This window comes from Acanthochromis polyacanthus, chromosome 18 (genome assembly GCF_021347895.1).
Source record: "Acanthochromis polyacanthus isolate Apoly-LR-REF ecotype Palm Island chromosome 18, KAUST_Apoly_ChrSc, whole genome shotgun sequence".
NCBI lineage: Eukaryota > Metazoa > Chordata > Actinopteri > Pomacentridae > Acanthochromis > Acanthochromis polyacanthus.
Window position 1 is genome coordinate 24613893 of NC_067130.1, and position 13590 is coordinate 24627482.

Sequence of the window (13590 nt, forward strand, 5' to 3'; positions counted from 1 at the left end):
CATGTCAACCAGCTCTCTACCTTTTCCTGTCATAGTTCCAATATTCAAAGTCCCTACTCTCAGTCCTAGACTCTTGGTGTTCCTCTTCTCTCTCTTCCTACGAACACACCTTCCTCCCCTCCTTCTTCGACCAACAGTCGTCCATTGTCCACCGGCACCCTGTAGGTCGACAGCACCAATGGCGGTCGTTGTTAACCCGGGCCTCGACCGATCCGGTATGGAAGTCATACATTTGATTTGCATGTTTGATTTGGCCAAAGTTTTACGTCGGATGCCCTTCCTGACACAACCCTCTGTATTTATCTGAGCTCAGGACCGGCACAATAAGACACTGTCCCCTTGCGGCTACATTAAAAAGAAGTCTATTTTTTTTAAATCACTTTTTTTAATTTTATCTTTTAACAAACAAATAAACAACAACAACAAAACATCCCCCTTCCCCTGGCAGAGAGATAAAGAAAGAAAAATACCAAAAATCACATACATGATAACTATAAGTTAAATACTAAAGAAGAAATACATAAACAAATTATTGAATAAAACAAAGTGAGATGACAATACTATTTTAAATTACAAACAGACCTTAAAGGTGTTCAGCCATATCACAAAAAGAGAGGGAAAAAAACTAAGTGAAAATTAAAAATGAAATAAAATACATAAATAATAATAATAATAAAATTAATTAATTAAAAAACATTTACATTTTTAAATTTTTATCATGCAGGGCAATGATTTTCCAAGAAGATCATATAGGGACCCCATAAATAGGTAAACTTATTGTCCTTCTTTCTAATAATATATGTGAGTCGTTCCAAGACAAGATTAGCAGCTAGCTCTTTTATCCACAATCCAACAGAGGGTGAGTCCACACTTTTCCACAAAAGGGAAATTATTTGTCTGGCTTGTAAAAGTCCAAAGTCGATGAGCAGTGACTGCTGCAAGGTTACAATAAAGTCCTCAGGATACATGCCCAGTACACAAAGTTTAGCACAAAAAGGGACTTCTTTCCCAACTCCAAGTCTTATACAATCAACCACCGATTTCCAGAATCATTGTAGTTTTTCACACTCCCAAAAACAGTGAATCAAAGTCCCCTTTTTCACCCTGCATTTCACCCAAAAATCTGGAATATTGGGGAACATCTGACTAAGCCTACTCGGTGTAAGATGAGTCCGCATAAACCACTTGTACTGTAACAGTTTATATTTTGTGTTAACCGATTGGGTCTGGGCTTTATAACAAGCGATTTCCCATTCTGCTTCCAGAATGTTTTTGTGTAAATCATGCTTCCAGGCCTCTAATTTTGTAATAGTTGAATCTTTAGATGAAGTCAGGAATAAATTATAGAACAGTGACAGTTGGCCCCTACCATGTATATGGGACAGCATCAAATCTTCTATTCTAGAGAGTGAAGGTATAGAGTACAAGTGTTTATGCGTACCTATAAAGTGTTTAGGCTGTAAATACTTATAGAAGTGTTTCTTTGGAAGATCAAATTTATTACACAGTTGAGGATAAGTCAATAATTTGTCCTCTTCATATAAATCTGAGATTTTTTAACACCTTTATTAAACCAAATTTTAAATCCGCCATCAGCTCTCCCAGGTATGAACAGACTGTTACCCCATATGGGGGGAAAATCGCGATAGCCCAGGCATATCACCAACATACCAGTGAGCTGAATGCCACACTCTAATTGAGTTCCTAAGAAAGGGATTATTTGTTTGCTTAATTAATTTTTTAAAAAGTTTTAGAGTACAAATAAAGATTAAGAGAAAATCCAGATACTGACGCTTGCTCTATATTCACCCAAGTGGGAGAAGTCGTCTCAGAAAAATAGTACATTGTTGATCGTAATTGGGCGGCCCAATAATACCATTTAAGATTTGGGAGCTGAAGCCCACCTCTCTCATATGGTAAATACATAAGTCTCAGTCGAAGTCTAGCCTTTTTATTATGCCAAATGAATTTGTTTAATAACTCATTAATATTATGAAAGAAGTTTTCTGGTAAAGGAAGGGGAAGAGATTGAAAAAGATATAAAAATTTTGGCAAGATAAGCATTTTAATTATGTTTATATGACCTATCATGGAAATAGGCATTAATGTCCATCTATTTAGCATCTCCCTCACTCTGTCCATCAGGGGGTCATAGTTTGAAGAAATCATAAGTTTTACATCAGGGCTGATTCTGACTCCCAAATACATAAAGCCCTCTTTAGAAAGTGAAAATGGTGTATCAATGGTGAGTTGCAATCTTTCTTTTTCATTTAATAACATTAAAGCTGACTTTGTGGTGTTTATTTTGTATCCAGAAATATTTCCAAAGATCTTAATTACATTTTCCAACTGAAGAATACTTTCTTTTAAATTTGTCAAAAATATTATTACATCATCTGCATACAACGATAAACAATGTTCTTCACCACCAATAGTTACCCCTGTAATATCATTATTAGCGCTTATGGCCATAGCCAAGGGTTCTATAGCTAAAACAACTAGTAAGGGTGAAAGTGGACACCCCTGCCTAGTTGACCGTTGAAGAATAAATGGCTTAGAAACATTGTTGTTAGTCAACATTTGAGCAGATGGACCAGTATACAAAAGTTTAATCCATTTCAGGAGGTTCACACCAAATCCAAAATGATTGAGCACATTAAAAAGATATCCCCACTCAATCCTATCAAAAGCTTGACGTGCATCTAAAGAAAGCACGGCCGTATCTTTACAATTACATTTTTCATGCAGTATATTCAAAACACGAATATTATGGAATCCCTGTCTATTTTTAACAAAACCATTTTGATCATTAGCAACAAGTTGTGGGAGATAGGTTTCCAACCTTCTGGCCAAAACTTTGCACAATATTTTTGTATCACATCCCATCAAACTGATAGGTCTAAAGGAAGAGCAATCATTTGGGGGGTTTATTAGGTTTATGAATTAAAGTTATCAATGCTAGCCTTAGCGAGAGAGGAAATATTCCTTTAGTGAAGGATTCTTCATACATGGCCCAGAGTGGCACTAAGAGTTTTCCAGAGAACGATTTGTAAAATTCTATAGGAAAACCGTCAGGTCCTGGTGCTTTTCCACTCTGCATATTTCAAATGGCTTCTGCTAGTTCCTCTAACGTTGGACAACAGTCAAATTCCCGCTGCTCACTTTCTGAAAGAGTCTGGAATTTTAACTGATCTAAAAGAGTTTTGACTTTTTACATCATCTGTACATTCTGACGCGTACAGAGCCTCATAAAAATCTCTGAAGCAGTTATTGATCTTTACTGGATCTGAGGTCAGGCCTTCTGCAGGTGTTAGAATACTATTAATTGCTCTGTCAGACTGTCTTTTCTTAATTCGCCAGGCCAGGAGGTTACCACATTTTTCACCTTGATCATAATATGACTGTTTAAGCCACATTAAACTCTTTGCAACTTTATCCATTGATAACTTATTATACTGAGCTCTCTTTATATGAAGATTCTTTACTTTCAATTGATTATAGTCATTGTATAGTTCTTGTTCTAGCAGCCTAAATTCATTTTCCAGTGTTTCTAATTCTAGGTACTGTTGCTTCTTTTTATAATTTTTAAAACTAATAATTACTCCCCTAATATATGCCTTAAATGCCTCCCACCTCACACGGCTATTGGTCTGATCCAAATTCATTTCAAAATATAAATCAATATGCTCCTCAACAAGTTTTGTAAATTCTGAGTCCTGTAAAAGCTCAACAGGGAAACTCCATCTCCTTGTGTTACTAATAACTACATCTATATGCAAGTCCAAAGATACAGCCGCATGGTCACTGATGACAATGCTGTCGTACCAGCATTTTTTAATTTTAGGTAAAAGTTCGGAGAAAACCAAATAATAATCAATATGAGAATGAGAGCCATATGTACTTGAATAACATGAATACTTAATTTTATCTGGGTGTAATTTCCTCCAAATTTCAACTAAATTCAAATCTTTACACGACTGAAGCAAGATTTTCCTTGTCTGAGCGTGAGTGGAGTCGGCCTTGAAGGAGCGGTATTTTTCTGGCACTCAAGTACAATTAAAATCACCCCCAATAATAAATGCACCAGGGAGAGTGGACAGAATGAGGAAAAGTTCTTGGAAAAATATTGAATTATCGTTATTTGGCCCATAAATACAAACCAAATTAACCTTAAATGAATCTATATTACCCTGCACAACCACATATCTCCCAAATTGATCATGGATCACCTCGATAATATGAAACATTATGGATTTGTGAATAAGTATAAGCACTCCTCTTGCATGGTTATTGGATGAAGCACATACAACCTGACCTGGCCACTTTCTCTGTACTCTGTCAATTTCAAAATCCCTCAAATGTGTTTCTTGTAAAAAAAATTATATGGGACTTCAGTAGTTTTATTCGATCTAAATCTTGCCTGATTTTTGCTATTTCTCTCAACCCCCTTACATTCCAGCTAGTAATTTTTACCTGAGACATTTTCATATTAAGATCCAGATTGGAAGTGGTCCTGTTCAACATTACAGTAATATCTCTATAAGTAAATAAAGACATTGCTTTTAAATTCCCTGCAAACATGATGTATAAAGAAAAGAAAAAGAAAACACAAGGAGGGAAAGAAAGAGAAAGAAAGAAAAGAACCCCCCCCCCACCACCACCACCACCACCACCACCACCACCACCACCACCCTGAACACTCCCCCAACTGAAGTGTTATGAACATAAACTTTCTTGCCCATATTTCCCAAAGTGCAAAAATGTGGCTGGGGTACACTGATCCACACTTAGATGAGGAGCAGCTAGTCTACGTGAACCAACTTATTGTGAGATTTCAAGCTCATCACCAGCCACGCACATCAATCAAATCACAGCTTATTCTCCACGAACATTCGGTACAACAAAAATTCCGGTTTATAATTTGTATAAAATAGCCAAAAGATGCATTAGGTCTGGGATTACACAAAAATCTATCTAAATGAAGGTAAATTAAAATAAAATAAGTATATATATATTTTAAATCATAATAAAGTCTAATATATATATATATATATATAAATGGTTGTATTCATATAGCGCAGCGATACTCAACCCGCGGCTCGCGAGCTTCATGCGGCTCCTTTAAGACTAGTTGTGGCTCTTTTAAGTTCCACTTAAAAACAAAATCAAACAAAATCTTTAAAAAACGAAAAACAAAAACATTGTCAGCAGAATTCATCAACATTTCATTATCACTCACAAGTCACACATCAGTCATCACACACATCAGTCTATTAAGCCGCCCCCCAATACCTCTGAGCAACCAATCACAAATTATTTCAGGTTTCGCACTCTGATTGCAGGTTGCGCGAGATAATGCTCCATCACACTGGGAAAACTAGCTTACAGCACTAGGCCTATGCAAAAATGGCAAAGGAATATAAGAAACGAAAATATGAAGAGGAATATCGAACATTTAAAGAGGACTGGGAACTTGAGTTTTTCTTCGTCTCCACTGGTTTGGGAAAATGCATCTGCCTGCTTTGTGACAATGTCATTTCACAATTTAAAAGGTCCAATTTGCAGCGCCATCACGACACAAAACACCCGAAGTTCAGTACCAACTTTCCAAAAGGTGGAGAGCTGAGGGCGGAAAAGCTGGCGAGATTCAAACAGAACCGAACTGCTCAAAAGAACTTCTTCCACACAAATACGAGTGAAAGAGCGACAGAGGCATCCTACAAAATCACACATGAACTGATGAAAAAGATGAAGCCATATACTGATGGAGAAATGGTGAAGGATTGCATAGTGCTAGCTTGTTCAACGTTGTTTCCTGAGAAAAAAAGACCTGGAACGAGAGGCAAAAAAAATTCAACTGTCGGGTTCTACCGTTGCTAGGAGGGCATCAGACATTTCAGAGAACATTGCACATACTCTTAAGGATAAACTGTCATCCGCTGAGTTTGTCAGCCTTGCAATGGACGAAAGCTTGGATATCAATGACACACCACAATTACTCATCTTTATCCGAGCAATCAACAGTAAGTTTGACATTACAGAAGAACTGCTTGACATGGTTTCACTGGAAAATGGAACAACGGGCATTGAAATAAAAAACGCTGTGCTGGAAACATTAGAAAAGTTTAACATTGGACCAGAAAAAAATCACAGCATTCACAATAGATGGCGCACCAGCGATGCTTGGTAAGAGCAACGGAGCCGTGGCTTTGCTGAAAGAAACGCTGAAAAACGGCGGGGTTGCTACTGAGGGTATTTTCTCATACCATTGTATTGTGCATCAACAAGCCTTGTTTACTAAGTTCAAATCTCTGAATGAAGTGATGGCAAATGTAATTGAAGTGGTTAATTATATCAGGGCCCGTGCAAGAAACCACTTAAATTTTAAACTGCTGTGTGAGGAGTTTGACACTCACTATGGAGATTTGGTATTACACACCAAGATCAGATGGCCGTCTAAAGGACGTATGCTTGCACATTTCATGGACCTGCTTGAACCCCTGAAATTCTTCATTCTCGGCCAAGGGGAGATTTCCCGATTTTCCTTTTTGGATTATAAAGAGTGGGTGCTGTCCGTTGCGTTCCTGTGTGACATTACACAGCACTTGAACGAACTTAATCTCAAGATGCAGGGAAGAAACAAGACCGTGTATGAGCTCTACACGGCTGTTAGAGTATTTTCTGACAAACTGGATGTACTCGAACAAAGTGTCCATGGTTCTGATTACCGTTTCTTCCCCACCATGCAGAAAGTGATGGCGATGCATGCAGACGCTCTCCTGGCCTGTTGATCACAATTCTGTGACGTGCTAACTGAGCTCAAGCAAAACTACACATCAAGATTCCACGACTTCAAGGACCATAGCAATATTATGGTCAATGAAATGAAGCAAATAAGCGACCAGCTCGGACTTGTGCAGCTTCAAATGGAGTTCATGGAGTTAAAGAGGTCAGATGAACTTCAGCGTCAGTTTCAGATTACAGATGTCGTGGACTTTTGGAAACTGGTGGGGCATCTACCAAATATCTCCAGACTGGCAAGACGCATCATCTCAATGTTTCCCGTCCACATGAAGCAGCATTCTCTGCGCTCTCAAAAATAAAATGTCGCAACCGAAACAGATTGAGTCTGCAGCACACAACAGAGGCCCTTCGGATCGCCGTTTCCAGCGCAGAGCCCGACTTCAAATCACTTGTGCGGCAGAAGGTGTGTCAGAAATCACATTGAGTATGAAGTAAGTACATTACTCTTCTGACAACCCCCGCTGTCTATAATCTGCTGTTATATGGACTGTGATTATCAGTAAACATGCTGTCTGTTATCTGTTGTTATCAGCAATGATGATCAGTAAACATGTCTGTTATCTGCACCTGTTGTTACGGGCAGTGATGATCAGCAATGTGTGTTTTGTGGTTGCAGTGAAAATAATAAATCACAGTTATGGCACTGTACGTTATGCTTTTCATTCTTTAGTAACATATTACTATTATCCATATTCTCAAATGCATAATGGTTTCAGGGAGGAAAGGAGTGTTTTTGGATTGTGGCTCTTGCAAAAATAGTTTTTCGTCAATGTGGCTCCCGATTAGGACAAGGTTGAGTACCACTGATATAGCATCTTTATCCAAAGCGCTTTACATGATACGTCACATTCACCCATTCACACACACACATTCAGACACTGATGGCGGAAGCTGCCATGCAAGGTGCTAACCACGACCCACCAGGAGCAATTAGGGGTTCGGTGCCTTGCTCAGGGACACCTCGACATGAGCTCAATGGACCGAGGATCGAACCAGCAACACAAGGAAAGAAAGAAAAAAAAGGGAAAAAAAAACTCTTGCCACGCCCCCACAGTTGTGGTCGTTTTGCGGGCACGTGTAAAAATGTCACACTCCTTCGTCGGCCGAGTTTTTTGACATTATCAGGACGGGATGCAAACCTCAAGCAATGACGTTTAATCCGGGAAATAAGACAATAATTGTGTGCGAGTGGCTCGAGCTCTTCACTTATGCTACCATCTTCTTTGGGTCACGTGACCACCCTCCAAAAGAAGTCTAGTTAATCAAACCATTTAATTTGAATGTGGCCTCATCACTCACACAATCTTTGTGGGAAATTGTTCATTTTCGGTACATCGTTCCAAGTACCACTCGCAATACTGTACTCTTCGGTCTGGATCAACGTCATTAAGAACATGAACTAATCTTGGAATGTAACTTTTCCATTGACAACGTTTCATGATGTGATGGACAGATGATTTTGAAATGCCTACCTCACGACTAGCTTGCCGTACAGACTTTCTTGGACTTTGCTGAAACGTTTCCAGTACTCTTTCTTCCTTTGTTAGACTTCTTTTTATGAGGATACCTTAAAGACAAAGTCTACGCAATGAGACCTGCAACAGTCACTGAATTGAGAGCAACTATTGAACGTGAATGCACACAAATACCAAGGGAATTGCTTCATGATGTGTGCTATTCCATCTCTTCGCGTTGTCGGCAGTATCTGGACCAGAACGGACATCAGTTTGAGAACACGCGGTGACAAAACAATAGAATGAGGTTTGTAAATTCTTTTACATATTGAAAATTAAACAAATTATAATAAACACCTAGTTCACAATTATTTAAAGTGTGTGTACATTTTTTTGGAACACCCTGTATTTACATTATGAGTGGAGAATGACTAATGGCTTGTGCACTAGGGGTTGTTAAGGAATTAAACCACAGAAATACGCAGTAATTGCAACAGAATTTACAAACTTAAAAATAAAAAAATAAACATATTAGAATACAAGCAAGATTAGATTAACAATATAAATGGATCTGTGCTGCCCTTCCAACAACTCTATCTTTATACTTATGTTCAGAGCAGTGTGGAGGAACACACTCACATACAGCTCTGTGGGAAATTTAGAGAAAACAGTACAATTAACTTGAATGTCTTTGGACTGTGGGAAGAAACCAGACAAAGTCCAGCACAAAAAGGGAAGAACATATTAGCCTGGGACTAAAGAAAATGTTATAAATGCTCCAATCAGGAAAAAATGGTATTTGTCATGTGTTAAAGTACATATAAGACAGAGATAAATCGATAAGATCACACGTGCAAAAGAAACTGATACATAAAATGAAAAATTTGTATTTATTTGGGAACAGTGTTTACATTATGTAGTCTGTCCATTAGAAAGCAATAAAAATGTCTAATTTTTCATTGTATTATCTTATATCCATATTGGTCTACCATATAGCCTGCTAAAACAATTTAGAGTAGCCTATGTGTGAATGTGTGAAGTCAATACTACTTTTTTCTAATACATTTGCACCTGTTATTAACATGCACATTGCCTCTGTATATGTTGTATGGATCCACAAGTATTTGCATTTACATATAAAATGTGTTAATTCTCTAGATTCTGCCTGCATTGTCATCACACTTCAATATGCAAATGTATCGCGTTTTAGACTCACTTGTCAACCATAGTGTCCTGCTTGAGTTGGTAGAATGAGATGGAGTTATGTGAGACCAATGTTGCCAGAATGTGCTCATGCTGTACAGACTGTGATTTCATCACATTGTAAGCCTGATCATTTTAAAATGTTGCTCAGATCATATTCTGATTCTGATACATTCTGCATGCAGCTGCACCATGCATTATTATGACTTTTCCCTTATCTAGAGCAATTATTCTGAATTAGATTGCATGTTACTACCAGGTGTGTAGGTTGTAAACCAAACATGACAAAGACTGTCCATCAAGGTACAACTTTTGGGTTGTAAAACAGTCTTGTTTTCCTAGCAGTGGTTTGAGAACACCACACATTCTGTTTACTTTTTAACAGTTGTGTGTACCATTATTTCAATGTCATTCAACATTTTGTTTCTAAAATAGCAGACCTTTTTATGACTTTCTAGGACTACAAATACCATTCTCACATAACCTTGGTCAAACTATGTTAGGAGTAACCTATGAGTAAACACATTTGGATGGCTTTGGACACGCACAAAAAATGTCATCAAGGGTAATTGTGGTTTATTTCAACCAGGTAATTATTTCAGTGTTTGTTTTTAGCCAGACTTGAAAACAAGTAAAGATAATAATTCATGTAAACATCTAGCTTGGAAAATCCAAACTGAATCTCCATGTAATCTCCTATCTCCATGTTAGGAGATACAGGAGAGTCAGTTTGGCATTGGGCGAATTGAATCGCGTTTCCCTCCCGGGAAAGTTTGGTACGACCAATCATAGCACGGGAGGCGGGAGTTAATGCTGAGTCATTCCATGTCAATTCAACAAATGCTTGTTGCACCACTTTCTCAGATCCTCCCAAAATTTTTTTTGGGCTTTATTTGGGTAATTTTATGAACAAATGCAAAGTATTATGGTTATAAACATACAGTATAAGCAGTAATGATCTAATCTAATACCCATAGTCAGTCCAAACTTAATCCTCGCCTATGATTTTAGGGTTTTAAACTACTAAAAAAAGCAATTTATACTCCTTTTACATGGTCAGAATTTTTTCCCCTTCCAAAACTTTTACCCTTCTGGTGAGAAAAGTATAGAAATGAATGAAAATAAAAAAATACTGGACTGTGGAATTTCCCAAAATATCCTTATTATTTCATGGGCGACTTTATTTTGGGTTTTTCATGCCTCTATTTTAGGACTTATTCTTGTGAAAAGACATTGAAAGAATGAATTTTCTTCTTTACTAATGAAAGTTGCATAAGGTAAAAGTTTTAAAACATTAAAATAAAGCTTATTTATTGATTTATAGGCTGTTGAACTCAGGTGTAGACCCAAAATAGCCTAACTTTAGGCATTAAAAAGTGCATGTGGGATACATGGTACGCGGTTCAAATTTTTTTTGGAGGAACTAGTATGTGTGAAGTATGTGTGAACTTACTTTCATATTTGTTTCTTGTGCCAAAGATGAGCAACTGCTGAATCAATTTACTATACATTTTGATCCTCGTTTTTGTTTTTAGGAACCATTTACATGACCAACTAAAGATGAAAGATGAATCTGAAGCATCAGCATCGTAGTATAAGTTACAAAGGGCATATCTGAAGTTAATTATTATATAGACATTGTTTTTTCTTTCATACAGTAACTGAATAAGAAGAAATGGCATCACTCCCAGACTGCATTCTCAGGACAGCCTCGGTATCGTATTTGACTTATCAGCTGAATTTGAAGATTTGCAAGTGAAATTCATGCACCCAAAAGGTCCCAGCAAGAAGTTCACATGGCCTAGAAAGGATGACGTAGTGTTGGTGCCTACAGTCCACATCCTCTGTCCAATCACTGCTCCTTCAACACGCCGTGGTGGACAGTACCACATATCTGGTGCAGATGATGGCCTGATTTCAGAGAAATTCAAGCAGTTCAAAGGACAGAAATAGTGGTGTGATAAGTTGGGGACAAATTACATGTTTTACATGGGACCTAAGGCAATATAACTCATTTTAACTGCAATATATTAGTTAGAATTCCTAAAAAAACGCCTATAAAACATAGTGCATTTCTTGGTTAAATTGGCCATGAAGGATTCAAGAAACAATGTTGATACTTCAGATATCAATTATTCGGATGTTTATTGTTATACAGACAAAGTTTCATGTTTCTACTCCATGTCCCACATTGGTTTCTGTGCCAATATATGTATGGTGTTTTTCAGTCTGTTTCATAAATAGGCATCGTTTTGAGGTCTAAGGAGACTAGCTAGCTCTTGGATATTTTTAGGTTAGAGAGAACTTTTAAGGTACTTTGAGATTTTTATAACATATGAACCTTGTTACTTATTAAAATTTGTGAAAAAAATGCCTAAATTCTTGAAAAATGCCATTTTCGCCAAATTTTTAAATTGCCCTGTACCACAGAGAAATGGGTATATTCATTCCAAATTTTTTTTTCCTGCTCTATTGTTAAGGTGTTTGAACCCTTCAGATCACTTGTAAGTCTATATCATCAGTCAGTTCCCAGTATTATCTTCCTAAATCAAGCCTTTCTACCTAACATATCAATTTCCGAGTGGAAAAATAGGGATTTAAATATTTTATAACTTAGCAAATAGCAATCATATGATGTTAAAACTTTGCAAGTAATCTATTCTTATGTTGGGATAGTTAAAAAAAAAAGTTTGGAGATGATCAGAGGAGGTCATGCAACAAAATTTCCTCAGATTTGTTGAAATGAGATGGAATGACTCTGCTGCGTCATCTTCAGCGCCTGGATTCAGCGCTGGAGGAGGAGGAGGGCCAAAGCGAATCTTTTTGTGGTCTCTTGGCGTTTTGGATGGCGTTAGTCGTTGCCTTTTCACTTGACGTTTCCGACGATGAGGAGGCAGTGGATGGCTCGTTACTTTCGACTTCTTGCCATTGTTTGTACAGAGGAAAATCCCGTTCCAAACGTGTAAGTAAATTTAAGCAACTTTTACGCATACGCACCGACTTGGTTTGGCTCCGATTTAAAGTTATTCCTAACACCGCTAATCGTTCAGAAGGAGTCTTTTGTTGCGTAGCCTTTTCAAAAATAAGTGTTGTACTTGAGAGTACCACATGTATTCGCAGATTTTTGTGACAAAAACGGCAGTAATCATTCACCGCGACGCTTTCTTGGCTGCATGCCATTGTTGTTTGGACTACACTTCAAGGTCGATTTGTTTGTGGGTCACATCCGTGTTACGCTGATTTGTTCTTTCTCGTTCAAGCTGCATTCATTAGCCCCTCCTTTTTGAAATCGTCTCCTATCATCACAATGCCAGACTGCCTTTATTTGTATTTATATTAATACATAAATAAAGTCAGTCTGGATTTTCCAGGCAAGTAAACATCAGCTTTCTTTGGAAAGGTGCAGGGAGCTATATATTTCCCTCCATCTCTACAATGAAAGTGAGAAGTGCAAAGTTAGCATGACACGATAGATATCCTAATGCAAAATATGCCAAGTTGCAGTAAACCAGAATTCCCCATTAACAACATCTGGAGTTTGAATGTCTAGATGGATGAGACAGCCTTGTACTTACTCCCTGATATACAGTGTCATCAAACACTTCTTCGCACCTTACAGTAAGGAGCTTTCCCTCAGGGTAACATGTGGAGGGTACATTCCTCAGGCTGAAACAAGAGATTTACATGTGTCCACTTTGGTGAATCTGACTTGTAACACTATCCAAAGAAGCCTCATGGAAAAAATAAGAGACTTTTAGCATGACAATAATGTTCTTGGATGAGACCCATCGATGAGCTATCAATGCTGCTATACAAGAAATCAATATATTTAGCTACAGTAGCTGGAAACTAACACCCTCTCTACCACCATCACCTTAAATTAGCTAACCTGCACACAGTACAATAAATCACGCAGTGATGTGACTGAAACAGAATCATAAGGGTGGCAAGCCACTGGCGGACAGACAGTATTAGTGGGTTGTTTCCCTGCGGTGCAGGGATGGAGGAGGCATCAATTAGCCTTCAGCAGACTCTGACCTTGAAATGGAGTGCAAGCAGAAACAGGAAGTCTCCTTGTACAACAGCCTGGAGTTTCAGTTTGTGTCTTGCATCATTTATTGATTTTCCC

The 13590-nt window shown here is 37.9% G+C and overlaps 1 protein-coding gene across 4 annotated transcripts in view; it reads right to left on the reverse strand.

The window, feature by feature from the left end:
* nrg1 (neuregulin 1) overlaps positions 1 to 13590 on the reverse strand; it is an 82670-nt gene that overhangs the window by 65467 nt on the left and 3613 nt on the right. The window lies entirely within an intron of this gene.